Below are 17,077 nucleotides of genomic sequence, written 5' to 3'. Positions count from 1 at the left end.
TGATTACAGCACTTTTTCAAAATCTTTGGAGGTTGAACTTCAGCTCCACAAAGCGCTATATTAGCGAAGCGCTGTAAAGTGAGGTATACCTGTATAGGGCAATGCTACAGTGAGTCTCGCATGTCACCCCAGAGGGACAGGAGAAGAGGAGTGCATACTGCAGTTATACTGAGATTGTCTGTGTATAGGGCAATGCTACTGTGAGTCTCACATGCAGGGCCACTGTGGTGATCAGGGCTGATCCTAAACAGGGATCGGCAAGGTATGCGTGACTGAACCTTGTGGTGTCCGCCACCCATTTTGCCACAGGGAGGGTTTGAGACGGTCTCCACCTTGCCTTGATTCAACGCAGCACCAAGTTTTTTTCGGGGGTTGGGGGCGGAGCTCAGGTCACGTGAGCTTTGCTCAGCCTCAGAGTGAGAGAGTCAGTAGCGGGAAAGTTACTGAGTGACGACAAGAGAAGGTTTGTGAAGCAGACTGCTCTCTCCCTCCCTTTGTTTATGTACGGTAAGACCTGTGCTAGCTAATTGCCATAATAAATACATAAATTACTGATTTAACACAAAATATACTAACTATTGAAAAAGGCATTTTGCTTTATACTTCTGTGATAGATAGAAAGGAGATTCTAGGAAAGGTCTGTAATATACTTACTTTTAAAAAAAGGCTGTAGGCTTTTTTAGTAGCTTGTGAGCATTCTCAACTTCTGTGTGCAAATCTGACGATGTCCATGGATCAATGATATATAAAAGGTGTTAAGCTCTTTTATTTTTTCAGAGCTTTTTTTCTCTTGTCATTTTTAACTATGTGATATACATCTGACATCTGGCAGTTGACCTGTGCCAGTTATAAGCATGTGTTTCACACAGTGTTTGCATAACTAATCAGTGTATATACCCATTAAAAATGTTACAACTATTCTATTGTACTATCTACCCTACCACCATGTTAGACGATTCCAAAATGAGTGCATTGTTATCCAAGTCCAACCAAAGAACCATATAGATATCTGTTTATAACTTTATCTCACACCAAACTGTTTATATGCATGACATAGCATGGCATCTATCTTCCTCAAACTACATCACTTAGAGTACCCAGTGCCAACCAATTGTGCCTCTTCTATACATCCTATTCATTCATATGGTTCAGAGATACATACATACATACACTTCTAAATATGTATATGTATGTATGTATAGACACATATCGTCTAGATAATAGATTATGAATAATCCTTTGACACGTAGTTCCGCTATAAGAGGGACTAACACTTTTGTAAAGAACCTTGGAGCAGTGGATATTCCAAAGGGAAGAGCCAGTGAGTCTCACATGTCACCCCAGAGGGACAGGAGACCAGGAGTGCATACTGCAGTTATACTGAGATTGTCTGTGTATAGGGCAATGGTACAGTGAGTCTCACATGTCACCCCCAGAGGGACAGGAGACCAGGAGTACATACTGCAGTTATACTGAGATTATCTGTGTACAGGGCAATGCTACAGTGAGTCTCACATGTCACCCCCAGAGGGACAGGAGACCAGGAGTGCTTTCTGCAGTTATACTGAGATTATCTGCGTATAAGGCAAAACTACAGTAAATCTCACATATCACCCCCAGAGGGACAGGAGATCAGGAGTGCTTTCTGCAGTTATACTGAGATTATCTGTGTATAGGGCAATGCTACAGTGAGTCTCACATGTCACCCCCAGAGGGACAGGAGACCAGGAGTACATACTGCAGTTATACTGAGATTATCTGTGTATAGGGCAATGCTACAGTAAGTCTCACATGTCACCCCCCCCCCCCCCCCCAAAGGGACAGGAGACCAGGAGTGCATACTACAGTTATACTGAGATTATCTGTGTATAGGGCAATGCCACAGTGAGTCTCACATGTCACCCAAGCCAGGAGTGCATGCTGCAGTTATACTGAGATTATCTGTGTATAGGGCAATGCTACAGTGAGTCTCACATGTCACCCCCAAAGGGACAGGAGACCAGGAGTGAATATTGCAGTTATCCTGAGATTGTCTGTGTATAGGGCAATGCTACAGTGAGTCTCACATGTCACCCCCAAAGGGACAGGAGGCCAGGAGTGCATACTGCAGTTATCCTGAGATTGTCTGTGTATAGGGCAATGCTGCAGTGAGTCTCACATGTCACCCCAGACGGACAGGAGATCAGGAGTGAATATTGCAGTTATCCTGAGATTGTCTGTGTATAGGGCAATGCTACAGTGAGTCTCACATGTCACCCCCAGAGAGACAGGAGACCAGGAATGCATACTGCAGTTATACTGAGATTATCTGTGTATATGGTAATGCTACAGTGAGTCTCACATGTCACCTCCAGAGGAACAGAAGACCAGGAGTGCTTTCTGCAGTTATACTGAGATTATCTGTGTATAGGGCAATGCTACAGTGAGTCTCACATGTCACCTCAGAGGGACAGGAGACCAGGAGTGCATACTACAGTAATACTGAGATTAGCTGTGTATAGGGTAATGCTAGTGAGTCTCACATGTCACCTCCAGAGGGACAGGAGACCAGGAGTGCTTTTTGCAGTTATACTGAGATTAACTGTGTATAGGACAGTGCTACATTGAGTCTCACATATACTCTCTCCCCAGAGGGACAGGAGACCAGGAGTGCACACTGCAGTTATGTTAAGATTATATATGTATAGGGCAAAGCTACAGTGAGTCTTACATGTCAACCCCAGAGGGACAGGAGACCAGGAGTGCATACTGCAGTTATGCTGAGATTATATGTGTATTGGGCAATGCTACAGTGAGTCTCACATGTCACTCCCAGAGGGACAGGAGACCAGGAGTGCATACTGCAGTATACTGAGAATGTCTGTGTATAGGGCAATGCTACAGTGAGTCTCACATGTCACCCCCAGAGGGACAGGAGACCAGGAGTGCATACTGCTGTTATGCTGAGATTATATGTGTATAGGGCAATGCTACAGTGAGTCTCACATGTCACCCCCAGAGGGACAGGAGACCAGGAATGCATACTACAGTTATACTGAGATTATCTGTGTATAGGGTAATGCTACAGTGAGTCTCACATGTCACCTCCAGAGGGACAGGAGACCAGGAGTGCTTTCTGCAGTTATACTGAGATTATCTGTGTATAGGGCAATGTTACAGTGAGTCTCACATGTCACCCCCAGAGGGACAGGAGACCAGGAGTGCTTTCTGCAGTTATACTGAGATTAACTGTGTATAGGGCAATGCTACATTGATGGGAAAATTAGAAAAGTAACAATGGCACTAAAATAGGCAATCCCCACTTTTAGCTTAATAATATGGTCGCACTCTACTTGTTTAGTGTACAATTGTGCTCTGATCCCCCATTACTTATTATGTGGGTTGGTGCTCTGCATAAATAAATTGGAAACTGGAAATAGTGGATAAGAGTTATCCACAAGATGTATGCATATAGCACTCTGGTGCCCAGACTCTGAGGTTAGCGGTATTCCCTTGAGTTAAAACATAACTTTTAATTTAATCAGTTAAAAATATAAGCACTCCAACACAACATCCATACAAATTAAAATATCTAAATTCTGTGGTTATGAAATTACAGATCAAGAAGATGAAATCGGTCCAAAATTGGTGGCCTTATCCACAATTATTAACAACTTCTTCTGTAATCCAATATAATTATTCACTATTAGGTTGGTCTTTGAGTGTGTATACGTAAAACAACTGTCTGATCAACCTAGGGTTGTCTATTCTTTCTGCTCAGTAATTACAAACATGATATATATGTGTGATCTGAATAGGTAAGATCAAATTCTCCAAACGTATATGTTGGGGTAAAATACAGTAGTTTGGGGGAACTCCCAAACTACATAAATATAAAAAAAATGTATTTTATTGAAAAATATTAAAAATATAGAGGCATAGAACAGGGAATTAACCCCTTACGCGTTTCATGCCACAAACAGGCACTTAATCATAGGGATGGGTGTCTACTACCGGACATAGCCTATTTAAAGGCATAGCATCCAATAAGAAAACCCAGAGAAAGATTAAAACAATCAACATTATAAAAACATGTTATGTAAACATTTCAGTGTGAACATATGGAAACATGATGGTGCAGCATATGAAGAAAACATAAACAATCAAATACATCTTGATAAATGAATGTTTTACATGATCAATAGCAAGTAGGGCTATTAATAGGTACTATGGCAGACATTTTTTACACTGGCAGTAACAGATGACAACTAAATACAAGACAATGTAAAAAAACCTGCAAAGATACACCAATTGCACACTAATAATACACAGACCTCCTATATTTAAGTTGATAATAAAACACTCTATAACATTTGATGGTAGGAGATGAATGGAAAGTATATGAGCTTATAAACATACTGACAATTTGACCTAGTATGTGTGCATAAATGTAACTATAACCATTGATAACCTGCTACTCTGTAACAAGGAAATTCTTCAAAAATGATAGATGCACAGAGTCTGATAATAGATCTCTCACAGAAAGGTCAACATGTAATGATATGCCTGGAGAACCAGACACTAATGTTACACATTTTGATTTTCAAGATTTCACTAGTTTAAGAATATTAAGAGATTTAGAACACACTAATGTAGGTCCCACTGACCATGATATTGTGACACCTAAACAAAAGTCATCTGATTTTTATCCTGTTCATTTCAGGGGTAGAGCACTCAACATTTTTCAAAAACAGGTTGAGAAGGAGATTCTTGAGTTAGAAAGGGGTTGTAAGTCAATGCGTATTATTACAAATTTAACAAGAGAGGAGAATGAAGCCCTTAAAACACTACAAGCCAATGATAATATCACTATTAGAGCTAGTGATTAAGGAGGCAATGTAGTAGTACTAAACAAGAAGGATTACATATGTGAGGCAAAAAGGCAATTAAATGACCCCAAAACTTAGTGAAAATTAACTAGAGATCCCACCTGTGATTTTTAAAAGAAACTTTTGAGATTTTTGGATCAAGTGGTATCATTGGGCATTTTGACTAAAAAAAGAAATCAGTATCCTAGTTCCAAACTATCCATCTATACCCATTTTTCATCACTTACCCAAGACTCATAAAAGCATCACCTCTCCCCCAGGACGACCAATCATCTCCAGCATAGGCTCATTATTTGAGCCTCTGTCGGAGTGGATTGACTCCATTTTGCAACCGATGGTTGTTAAACTAAGTAGCTACCTGAGGGACTCTTCACACCTGATCAAAATTTTACAGAATGTGAAGTGGAGGAGAGGTTATCGCTGGATTGTAGCCGATGTGGCATCTTTATACTCATGTATATCCCATTCCTTGGGCATTAGGGCAATTAGATATTTTTTTGGATCTGGATACATGTTTTTCTGAAGAAACCAAAATATTGCTTTGTGAGATAATTTAGTTTTTATTACAGCACAATTTTTGCATGTTTGACAATGAGTTCTATCTTCAGGTTTGTGGCACCGCGATGGGTGCAAAGTTTGCACCTTCCTTCGCCAACCTATACGTAGGTTGGTGGGAGAATAATGTCATCTATAGCGGCCACAATCCTTATATGGAATCCATTGTCATGTACATGAGATACATAGACGATTTGATATTTATAGTCGATAAATCTGTCAATGAGAAAGATTTTTTGCATTCTTGAATCATAATGATTTAAATTTAAGGTATGTTGGAGAATGCAAAGATGACTCAATTAACTTTCTTGATCTTACATTAACAGGTATGAGTGACACAGGCATTATAATAACAGACACTTTTCGAAAACCTACTGCAGGTAACTCAATTTTACATGCTAAATCCTGTCATCCACCACACTTGTTGAGGACAATTCCTAAGGCACAATTTTTAAGACTTAGGAGAAACACAAACTCAGATGTTCTTTTTGAAAAACAGGCATTAACATTGAAAAAAAGACTTCATGAAAGGGGTTATAATGAGAAATTACTTTACACTAGCTTTCAGCAAGTCAACAGCAATTCACAACAGAGTCTTATTTCTCAAACCCGACAAGGCAATAAGGAGTTTAATGACTCCACTGTTGTATTCTCAACTGAATACTCCAATCAGTTTAACCAGGTTTGTGGGATTTTAAAAAGGAATTTATACATTCTAAAACAAGATGAGGTTCTTTGTGATATAGCCGACAATTGTAAATTTGTCCCCAGAAAGGCACCCACTCTAGCCAATAAATTATCACCCAGTTTAGTCTGTACAAAGACAAAAGCGACTGATACTTGGTTACATCAGAAGGGTACCTTCAGATGTGGAACAGGCCCTTGTATAACCTGTGATGTCAAAGGCACAGGGGATACTTTCACTAGTTCAGTCACACAGGAGAGTTTCAATGTTAAGTTTTATGCAAACTGCAGAAGTAGATATGTTGTGTATCTTTTGGAATGTAAATTGTGTAAAATGCAGTACACAGGTCAGACCAGTAGGGAACTGAGATCCCGTATGAGGGAACATATCAATGACACAAATAACTTCAATAAAGACTCGTCTATAGCGAGACATCATTTTACTATGCACATGACCAACAGTTCAACATGACTGTAAAAGTCATAGATGAGATTCATGGACCAATTAGAGGAGGTGACAGAAATAAATTCTTATTAAAACAGGAGATGTTCTGGATATATAGGTTGAGAACTGTTACTCCAGAAGGTCTAAATAAGGAATGGGATATGAGCCTATTTACAGGCTGATCCACCCTGTTTTTCTTAAGCACCTTTTTATTCTCTAATCCTTTGCATAGAGTTTCCCAGTGAGGTTGTTAGATACATTTTGATAATCAAACACTTTCATACCAGTTCTCAGCCAATTGCAAATGACTGCAAAATTTCCCCAGTTTCTCCATAAAGCTCTTATATATACATTAGTAGTTTTGGGAGTATGGCGTAAACAATGACATTGTGCTTTCACATGTCATATATCATATGCATACTGTTCAAGAATGATTCTTCCTTTAGTTAAGTGTCTATTAGAAATTATAAAATCTGATAGGCTACTTTCATGGTATATGATTGGTGAGTGCAATATAAACATCATGGGTTGATACATTCATACATTGCATTGACTATGTTCAGCATAATTATGTTACAAGATTTAAAATTTCATTGTTACAGAGTAGCAGGTTATCAATGGTTATATAATAAATAAAGAAAGTTCCAAAAACGAAGCCAAAGTGATAAAAAAAACAGATCACTTTATTCCTTAAAGTATGTAGAGATACAAAACCATGTGGTTAGGCAGTTAGCATAGCTGAGTCTGACCGGTTTCGGTCGTATTGACCGTAATCATAGAATAGGGCTTTACATATAATGCTACAGTGACTTTATAACAGCCAAACTTTATTATCAGTGAGCCAATTTGATTTACTTGCATATACCATGATCTGGGACCTCTGGAGGATTTCAGTGTTTTCCTCTGTGAAAGGAGCGGCGGATGCAGACTAGCAGCAATTGGTTACTTTCATGCCGACAGCGAGGACCATACAGCTGATACAATTGATCTGCACTACAAGCCGAGAGTAATCCCCACCGATAGGCCGGTTCGTCACCACATGGTTTGCTACGTCATCGTGACACAACAGCACAGAGGAGGGTTGACACATCACCAGTGATTGGCTGACTCACGATCACATGGTACGCCACTACGGAGCTACACTACAACCAGCCAACGAGTGAGTTTCACGCTCCTGCTACACGCTGTTATGGAGCCACGCTACAACTAGGAACAAAGTGAGTCTACCACTCCGGCTATATATGACAGTGTCTTTAAGCCGTGTTTGCCTATGCTGCTTTACATCTGGTGAGTTTTAACTCCATTGCTACTGTCACTGTTATTACTAGCGTACCAGGTCTATCTCTCTATATATACTGCACGTGTGTTAGCAATTGAATGACAACCGGGGAATGCAAGCTCATTTTGCCACTGTGATACCTAGTACTATATTTTGAACTGTATATTGGCTACTTGGGCCCAACTGACCACGGTATCAACTTACACCTATGGATTTTATTTGATTGTCTATGAAAAGGACTGGTCCCAATACACACTAGTATCACTGACAGCCTGCTTTCTGTATGCATTTCAACAGGCTCAGGGGGGTTTTCATTCTAAGTGTTTTTTCTTTAGCCATATTCAGCAAATATACCTGGGAATATTAAGGAAGTCAACATTTACTACTGGCTTTTTACACTACTTATTTATTCACTTTTTCTATCAATGGTTATAGTTACATTTATGCACACATACTAGGTCAAATTGTCAGTATGTTTATAAGCTCATGTACTTTCCATTCATCTCCTACCATCAAATGTTATAGAGTATTTTATTATCAACTTAAATATAGGAGGTCTGTGTATTATTAGTGTGCAATTGGTGTATCTTTGCAGGTCTTTGCAATTGGTGTATCTATGCACCATCATGTTTCCATATGTTAACACTGAAATGTTTACCATAACATGTTTTTATAATGTTGATTATTTTAATCTTTCTCTGGGTTTTCTTATTGGATGCTATGCCTTTAAATAGGCTATGTCCGGTAGTAGACACCCATCCCTATGATTAAGTGCCTGTTTGCGGCATGAAACGTGTAAGGGGTTAATTCCATGTTCTATGCCTCTATATTTTTAATATTTTTCAATAAAATAAAAAAAATTATGTTTATCGTGTCCCACGAGTGCTGCATTTCTTTACATTGTATGTTTTTGCGGCTTGCGCTTAGCCGCGCCTTATCTGCACCTCATGGGGCTGTGTTTCAGAGTTTCCCTAACAGCTGGGCGGCTTACGGCTCACCTTCCTACGTCACACTCTGCAGCGGCCTTGTATTTACTTCAATGCTACATTGAGTCTCACATTTCACCTCTAGAGGGATGGAAGACCAGGAGTGCTTTCTGCAATTATACTGAGATTATTTGTGTATAGGGCAATGCTACAGTTAGTCTCACATGTCACCCCCCAGAGGGACAGGAGACCAGGAGTGCATACTGCAGTTATGCTGAGATTATCTGTGTATAGGGAAATGCTACAGTGAGTCTCACATATACTCTCTCCCCAGAGGGACAGGAGACCAGGAGTGCACACTGCAATTATACTGAGATTATCTGTGTATAGGGAAATGCTACAGTGAGTCTCACATATACTCTCTCCCCAGAGGGACAGGAGACCAGGAGTGCATACTGCAGTTATATTGAGATTGTTTGTGTATAGGGCAATGCTACAGTGAGTCTCGCATGTCACCTCCAGAGGGACAGGAGACCAGAAGTGCATACTGCAGTTATGCTGAGATAATATGTGTATAGGGCAATGCTACACTGAGTCTCACATGTCACCTCCAGAGGGACAGGAGACCAGGAGTAAATACTGCAGTTATACTGAGATTATATGTGTATAGGGCAATGCTACAGTGAGTCTCACATGTCACCCCACAGAGGGACAGGAGACCAGGAGTGCATACTGCAGTTATACTGAGTTTATATATGTGTATAGGGCAATGCTACAAGTGAGTCTCACATGTCACCCTGAGAGGGACAGGAGACCAGGAGTGCATACTGCAGTTATACTGAGATTATATATGTGTATAGGGCAATGCTACAGTGAGTCTCACATGTCACCCCAGAGGGACAGGAGACCAGGAGTGCATACTGCAGTTATACTGAGATTATCTGTGTATAGGGTAATGCTACAAAGAGTCTCACATTTAACCTTAGAACCTTAGGAAATGATTAGGAAATATTTAAACTGAAGTTAGGTTTTGAAGGTTCAAAAGTAGACTTCAACACAATAATCCACTGAATATAACAGACATTAGATAAATACAATGTAATACAGGTGGCAAGTGTCCACACCTAATTGGAGGATTAGACAATTTGTACAAGAGGTTGGTCAGCAATATGAAACTATCGGTGTTTACAATAAATAATAATTCTAGATGGATCGGTGATACCCGGTGTGGTGAAGACAAGGTAGGAAGATCTTCAGGGGCTTAGTGTTAGGTTTTTTAAGGGGGGTTTGGGTTAGATTAGGGGTATGTGGGTGGTGGGTTGCAGTGGCGTCACTAGGGTTGGTGTCACCCGGTGCGGTAAGTCATGGTGTCATCCCCCCCCCAGAAAGCAGACACACACAAAAACACATACAAACACTCAGACACACTTAAAAACATACTCAGATGCACACACAAACACTCGGAAACACACTCAGACACACACACAAAAACACTGAGACACACAAAAACTCAGACACACACATACAAAATATGTAAACTGCACTGCATTAATTATGAAGCTCATGCCTAGAGCTGCTCCCTGGCTCAGCAGAACATCAAATGAAAGATAAACAGAGCACTCTAAAATAAATCACTGAAGAAAAGGTTTAGGCACGCAAACTATGAAAATTCTGCTCTGACTCTGTTCCAAGTCTGTCAGTGCACAGCCCTGGGCCGCATGTCACTGAGCAGTGAGCACAGATAGTCAGGCAGGTTAAGGCTAGCAGCGCAACTTTGCAAGCCCCACGGCACACCCACAACATTCATAGTGACATTGGGCAGGGGAGGAACAAAGTACAAACAAGCAAAAGCAGCCGGGAAAACTATTTGTTGAAATTGCAGCACTGGCTCAAGGGGCAAAAAAATTGTGTGTCTACAACTTTCCCAGTCCCACTAATGTTCACAAATGCCAGCCTCTAATAAAATAATCTATGCATCTCAACATTGTATTTCTTTGAATTTCAATAATTTTTTTATTTATTTTTTTTTTGGTGTCACCCCCCTAGTGACGCCACTGGTGGGTTGTAATGTTGGGGGGGGTATTGTATGTTTTTTTACAGGCAAAAGAGCTGTTTACTTTGGGGCATGCCCCGCAAAAGGCCCTTTTAAGGGCTGGTAAGGTAGAAGAGCTGTAAAATATTTATTTTAGAATAGGGTAGGGAATTTTTTTGTTATTTTTTTAGGGGGCTTAGAGTAGGTGTAATTAGTTTAAAATTCTTGTAATATTTTTTTTATTTTTTTAAATTTAGTGTTTGTTTTTGTAATTTAGTTTAGTTGATTTAATTGTAGGTAGTTTATTTAATTAATTTATTGATAGTGTAGTGTTAGGTTTAATTGTAACTTAGGTTAGGATTTATTTTACAGGTAATTTTGTAATTATTTTAACTAGGTAACTATTAAATAGTTATTAACTATTTAATAGCTATTGTACCTGGTTAAAATAAATACAAAGTTGCCTGTAAAATAAATATTAATCCTAAAATAGCTACAATATAATTATTATTTATATTGTAGCTATATTAGGGTTTATTTTACAGGTAAGTATTTAGCTTTAAATAGGAATAATTTATTTAATAAGATTTATTTCGTTAGATTTAAAATATAATTAACTTAGGGGGGTGTTAGGGTTAGGGTTAGACTTAGCTTTAGGGGTAATACATTTATTATAGTAGCGGTGAGGTCCGGTCGGCAGATTAGGGGTTAATAATTCTAGGTAGGTAGCAGCGACGTTGGGGGGGGGGCAGATTAGGGGTTAATAAATATTAAGTAGGGGTCGGCGATGTTAGGGGCAGCAGATTAGGGGTACATAGGGATAATGTAGGTTGCGGCAGTGTGCGGTCGGCAGATTAGGGGTTAAAAAAATGTAATAGAGTGGCGGCGATGTGGGGGGGCCTTGGTTTAGGGGTACATAGGTAGTTTATGTGTGTTAGTGTACTTTAGAGCACAGTAGTTAAGAGCTTTATGAACCAGCGTTAGCCCAGAAAGCTCTTAACTCCTGACTTTTTTTCTGCAGCTGGAGTCTTGTCGTTAGATTTCTAACGCACACTTCAGCCAAGACTCTAAATACCGGCGTTAGAAAGATCCCATTGAAAAGAGAGGATACGCAATTAACGCAAGGGGATCTGCGGTATGGAAAAGTTGCGGCTGGAAAGTGAGCGTTAGACCCTTTCCTGACTGACTCTAAATACCAGCGGTAGGCCAAAACCAGCGTTAGGACCCCCTAATGCTGGTTTTGACGGCTAACGCAGAACTCTAAATCTAGGCGTTAGTTTGTTAATAAGTCGGGTGATAAGCTTCCCTCGCAGCAATGGTAGCAAGAATAAATATATATGTTTATGCCGATATACATATATATTTACAGGAAACACACAGTTCGCATAGACCGCAATGTAAAGGCACCTTTCAGTGATGTTTTTTTACTAACACCCCAATACCGCCAAATTTTATTAAAAATAAAGATGCTGTTATCTTTATTTTTTAATAAACTACTCTAAACTGTATTTTGGGGGCATTTGGGGCAGATCTCTGGTTAATTTTACAAGCGCTAATTGATACCGTGAGCTTCCGGTAGCAATAACCTGCCACTTGTAATGGCTGGTTAATTATTGCACTCCCGCAAATCTGTAAATTTGCCCATTTGCGGGAGCGCAATCATTTAGTGCTCTACTTGTCATCTAGCCCAGTGTTTTTCAACCAGTGTGCCATGGCACACTAATGTGCCGTGAGAGATCCTCAGGTGTGCCACAACAGTGTGACATATTTTTTAACAACAGACTGACAACAGTGTGACATATTTTTAAAACTTTGCTTGTTTTTTACTCCCAGTGCAGGGGTAGTTTGTAGGAGGCATGGCATAACAGCACAATACATACAGTATGTGTGTGTTTGTGTGTATGTGTATATATATATATATATATGCTGTATTAGGCTACAATGTGTGATTTTTTTTTAATTTTGGGATGGTGGTGTGCCACAGGATTTTTTTAATGTAAAAAAGTGTGCCACGTCAAAGAAAAGGTTAAAAATCACTGATCTAGCCCACTGTGTTTATCCTCCTTCTGCCCCATTAACTGCTGTTTATGAGTTGTCTTCGGCTCTCCAGAAGGACTTTGTGTATATAAACCCCTGGGTAAGTAGTACAATAATTATGTGCTGTAATGAGTTATGCACACTGTCCCTTTAACAAGACCCACCCCTGTAGAGTATTACAAGTGTATGATTATTTAGTTAGCTGGGTGAGTAGTACAATAGTGATGTGCTGTAATGAGTTATGCACACTGTCCCTTTAACAAGACCTGCCCCTGTAGAGTATTACAAGTGTGTGGTTATTTAGTTAGCTGGGTGAGTAGTACAATAGTGATGTGCTGTAATGAGTTATGCACACTGTCCCTTTAACAAGACCTGCCCCTGCAGAGTATTACAAGTGTGTGGTTATTTAGTTAGCTGGGTGAGTAGTACAATAGTGATGTGCTGTAATGAGTTATGCGCACTGTCCCTTTAACAAGACATGTCCCTTTAGAGTATTACAAGAGTGTGGTTATTTAGTTAGCTGGGTGAGTAGTACAATAGTGATGTGCTGTAATGAGTTATGCACACTGTCCCTTTAACAAGACCTGCCTCTTTAGACTATTACAAGTGTATGGTTATTTAGTTAACTTGGTGAGTAGTACAACAATTATGTGCTGTAATGAGTTATGCACACTGTCCCTTTAACAAGACCTGCCCCTGTAGAGTATTACAAGTGTGTGGTTATTTAGTTAGTTGGGTGAGTAGTACAATAGTGATGTGCTGTTATGAGTTATGCACTCTGTCCCTTTAACAAGACCTGCCCCTGTAGATTATTACAAGTGTGGTTATTTAGCTGAAGCTGGGTGAGTAGTACAATAGTGATGTGCTGTAATGAGTTATGCACTATTTCCCTTTAACAAGACCAACCCCTGTAGAGTATTACAAGTGTGTGGTTATTTAGGTGAAGCTGGGTGAGTAGTACAATAATTATGTGCTGTAATGAGTTATGCACTCTGTCCCTTTAACAAGACCTGCCCCTTTAGACTATTACAAGTGTATGGTTATTTAGTTAGCTGGGTGAGTAGTACAATAATTATGTGCTGTAATGAGTTATGCACACTGTCCCTTAACAAGACCTGCCCCTGTAGAGTATTACAAGTGTATGATTATTTAGTTAGATAGGTGAGTAGTACAATAATTATGTGCTGTAATGCGTTATGTACACTGTCCCTTTAACAAGACCTGACCTGTAGATATTACAAGTGCATAGCTAGTTAGTTAGCTGGGTGAGTAGTACAATAATTATGTGCTGTAATAAGTTATGTACACTGTCCCTTTAAAAAGACCTGACCTGTAGATATTACAAGTGTATAGCTATTTAGTTAGCTGGGTGAGTAGTACGATAATTATGTGCTGTAATAAGTTATGCACACTATCCCTTTAACAAGTCCCTGTAGCTATTACAAGTGTACGGCTATTTAGGTGAAGCTCTGGATAAGAAAAAAACAAGTTGGGCAACTTTAAAACAGTTTTGCTAAAGTCACTCTGAGGTCACATTTCTACCTGTAGGTTTGGGTGTTGCTGCAGGTTTTAAACAGGTAATAGAAGTGGTTAATTATTATCCTAACTGTTCTTTATATTCATCTCATATTCACATTCCCTTTATCATATGAGTTTTCTAATGCCCCATAGCTTAACTGTCATTTAACCCTTTACCTACTAATGAAGGCTACAATGTACAGCCAAAGGGTTAAACCAGTCTTGCATTCTTCACACAATACACAAAAATCTTTATAAATAGTAAGGCACAAAATCCCTAACTGTGACACAGAAAGTGAATCTACATTCATATGTACGATAGATAGATATAGACAGACAGATAGATTAGATATATATTAGATAGATAGATAGATAGATAGATAGATAGATAGATAGATAGATAGATAGATAGATAGATCATATATAGATATATAGATAGATTGATAGAAAGATAGATAAATGATAGACAAACAGACAGATGATAGACAGACAGACAGATAGATGATAGACAGACATGCATTGCTCCCCATGTTCCATAAAGGAAAATAAATGTATTTTACATTAAACTCACTGTATTTTCTTTTTATATAATGCAGTACAACACAAGTATAGGTGTGCATTTGATCTGTAACATATAAAGAAAATCAATTATGTCTAGCAAATTGTCTAGATTCATACATACCCCTCAAAGACCTATATATTTCTAGCAAAATATTCACTAAAGCTCACTCATCACTCAGTTCTCCAGTGTGTAAGCCTCATGAACTAATATATGGAGAGAAGAGACTGAAGAGGCAGGAGAGACTGTTAGTAAATCTAGTCTGGATAAAAATAAGCTGTGCACAGGGACTAAGCGCTAGTAAATACTACTGTTTCTTGTCTAAGATTTATTATATTCCTAAATCTGATCCTCTGAATCTATGCACAAAGCTCACTCACCCTCTCAGTGCCTCTCCAGAGATCTGTACGTCTCAAGCCTGTTCATATACCAGAATAGCAGGAGAGTGAACACACCCAGATTTATGTGCGCACCTGTCCAGGTGTTGTTCTGTGTAACATTCTCAGCAAACAGTTATAATGTGAAAGAGCCAAATATCATATCTCATAACACTGACTTACTTGCAATATTACCACAATCATGTGACTTATCCTCAGCTGTATGTACACAATAGTTACTAATGCATGCAGTGCCCCAGTCATGTGACATCCTCAGCTGTATATACACAATAGTTACTAATGCATGCAGTGCCCCAGTCATGTGACTTATCCTCAGCTGTATATACACAATAGTTACTAATGCATGCAGTGCCCCAGTCATGTGACTTATCCTCAGCTATATATACACAATAGTTACTAATGCATGCAGTGCCCCAGTCATGTGACGTATCCTCAGCTGTATATACACAATAGTTACTAATGCATGCAGTGCCCCAGTCATGTGACTTATCCTCAGCTGTATATACACAATAGTTACTAATGCATGCAGTGCCCCAGTCATGTGACTTATTCTCAGCTGTATATACACAATAGTTACTAATGCATGCAGTGCTCCAGTCATGTGACGTATCCTCAGCTGTATATACACAATAGTTACTGATGCAAGTAGTGCCCTAGTCATGTGACGTATCCTCAGCTGTATATACACAATAGTTACTAATGCATGCAGTGCCCCAGTCATGTGACGTATCCTCAGTTGTATATACACAATAGTTACTAATGCATGCAGTGCCCCAGTCATGTGACGTATCCTCAGCTGTATATACACAATAGGTACTAATGCATGCAGTGCCCCAGTCATGTGACGTATCCTCAGCTGTATATACACAATAGTTACTGATGCATGCAGTGCCCCAGTCATGTGACGTATCCTCAGCTGTATATACACAATAGTTACTAATGCATGCAGTGCCCCAGTCATGTGATTTATCCTCAGCTGTAATGTGAAAGAGCCAAATATCATATCTCATAACACTGACTTACTTGCAATATTACCACAATCATGTGACTTATCCTCAGATGTATATACACTATAGTTACTAATGCATGCAGTGCCCCAGTCATGTGACATCCTCAGCTGTATATACACAATAGTTACTAATGCATGCAGTGCCCCAGTCATGTGACTTATCCTCAGCTGTATATACACAATAGTTACTAATGCATGCAGTGCCCCAGTCATGTGACTTATCCTCAGCTATATATACTCAATAGTTACTAATGCATGCAGTGCCCCAGTCATGTGACTTATCCTCAGCTGTATATATACAATAGTTACTAATGCATGCAGTGCCCCAGACATGTGACTTATCCTCCGATGTATATACACAATAGTTACTAATGCATGCAGTGCTCCAGTCGTGTGACTTATCCTCAGCTGTATATACACAATAGTTACTAATGCATGCAGTGCCCCAGTCATGTGACGTATCCTCCTCAGCTGTATATACACAATAGTCACTAATGCATGCAGGCTCCAGTCATGTGACATCCACAGCTGTATATACACAATAGTTACTAATGTATGCAGTGCTCGAGTCATGTGAATTTTGCTCAGCTCTGCATACACAATAGTTACTAATGCATGCAGGCTCCAGTCATGTGACATCCTCAGCTGTATATACGCAATAGTTACTAATGCATGCAGTGCCCCAGTCATGTGACTTATCCTCAGCTGTATATACACAATAGTTACTAATGCATGCAGTGCCCCAGTCATTTGACTTATCCTCAGCT

At 39.5% G+C, this 17,077-nt stretch overlaps 1 protein-coding gene across 1 annotated transcript in view; it reads right to left on the bottom strand.

Moving 5' to 3' along the window:
- LOC128642273 (serine-rich adhesin for platelets-like) overlaps positions 1 to 15,322 on the bottom strand; it is a 68,521-nt gene extending 53,199 nt beyond the window's left edge. Inside the window, exon 1 of the mRNA XM_053694984.1 lies at positions 15,284 to 15,322. The gene's annotated coding sequence lies outside the window, so the exon portion shown is untranslated. The remainder of the gene's footprint in view (positions 1 to 15,283) is intronic.
- Positions 15,323 to 17,077: the final 1,755 nt, after the last annotated feature.

The sequence above is a fragment of the Bombina bombina genome, chromosome 11 (assembly GCF_027579735.1).
Source record: "Bombina bombina isolate aBomBom1 chromosome 11, aBomBom1.pri, whole genome shotgun sequence".
Lineage (NCBI taxonomy): Eukaryota > Metazoa > Chordata > Amphibia > Anura > Bombinatoridae > Bombina > Bombina bombina.
This window is presented reverse-complemented; position numbering and strand designations above follow the sequence as displayed.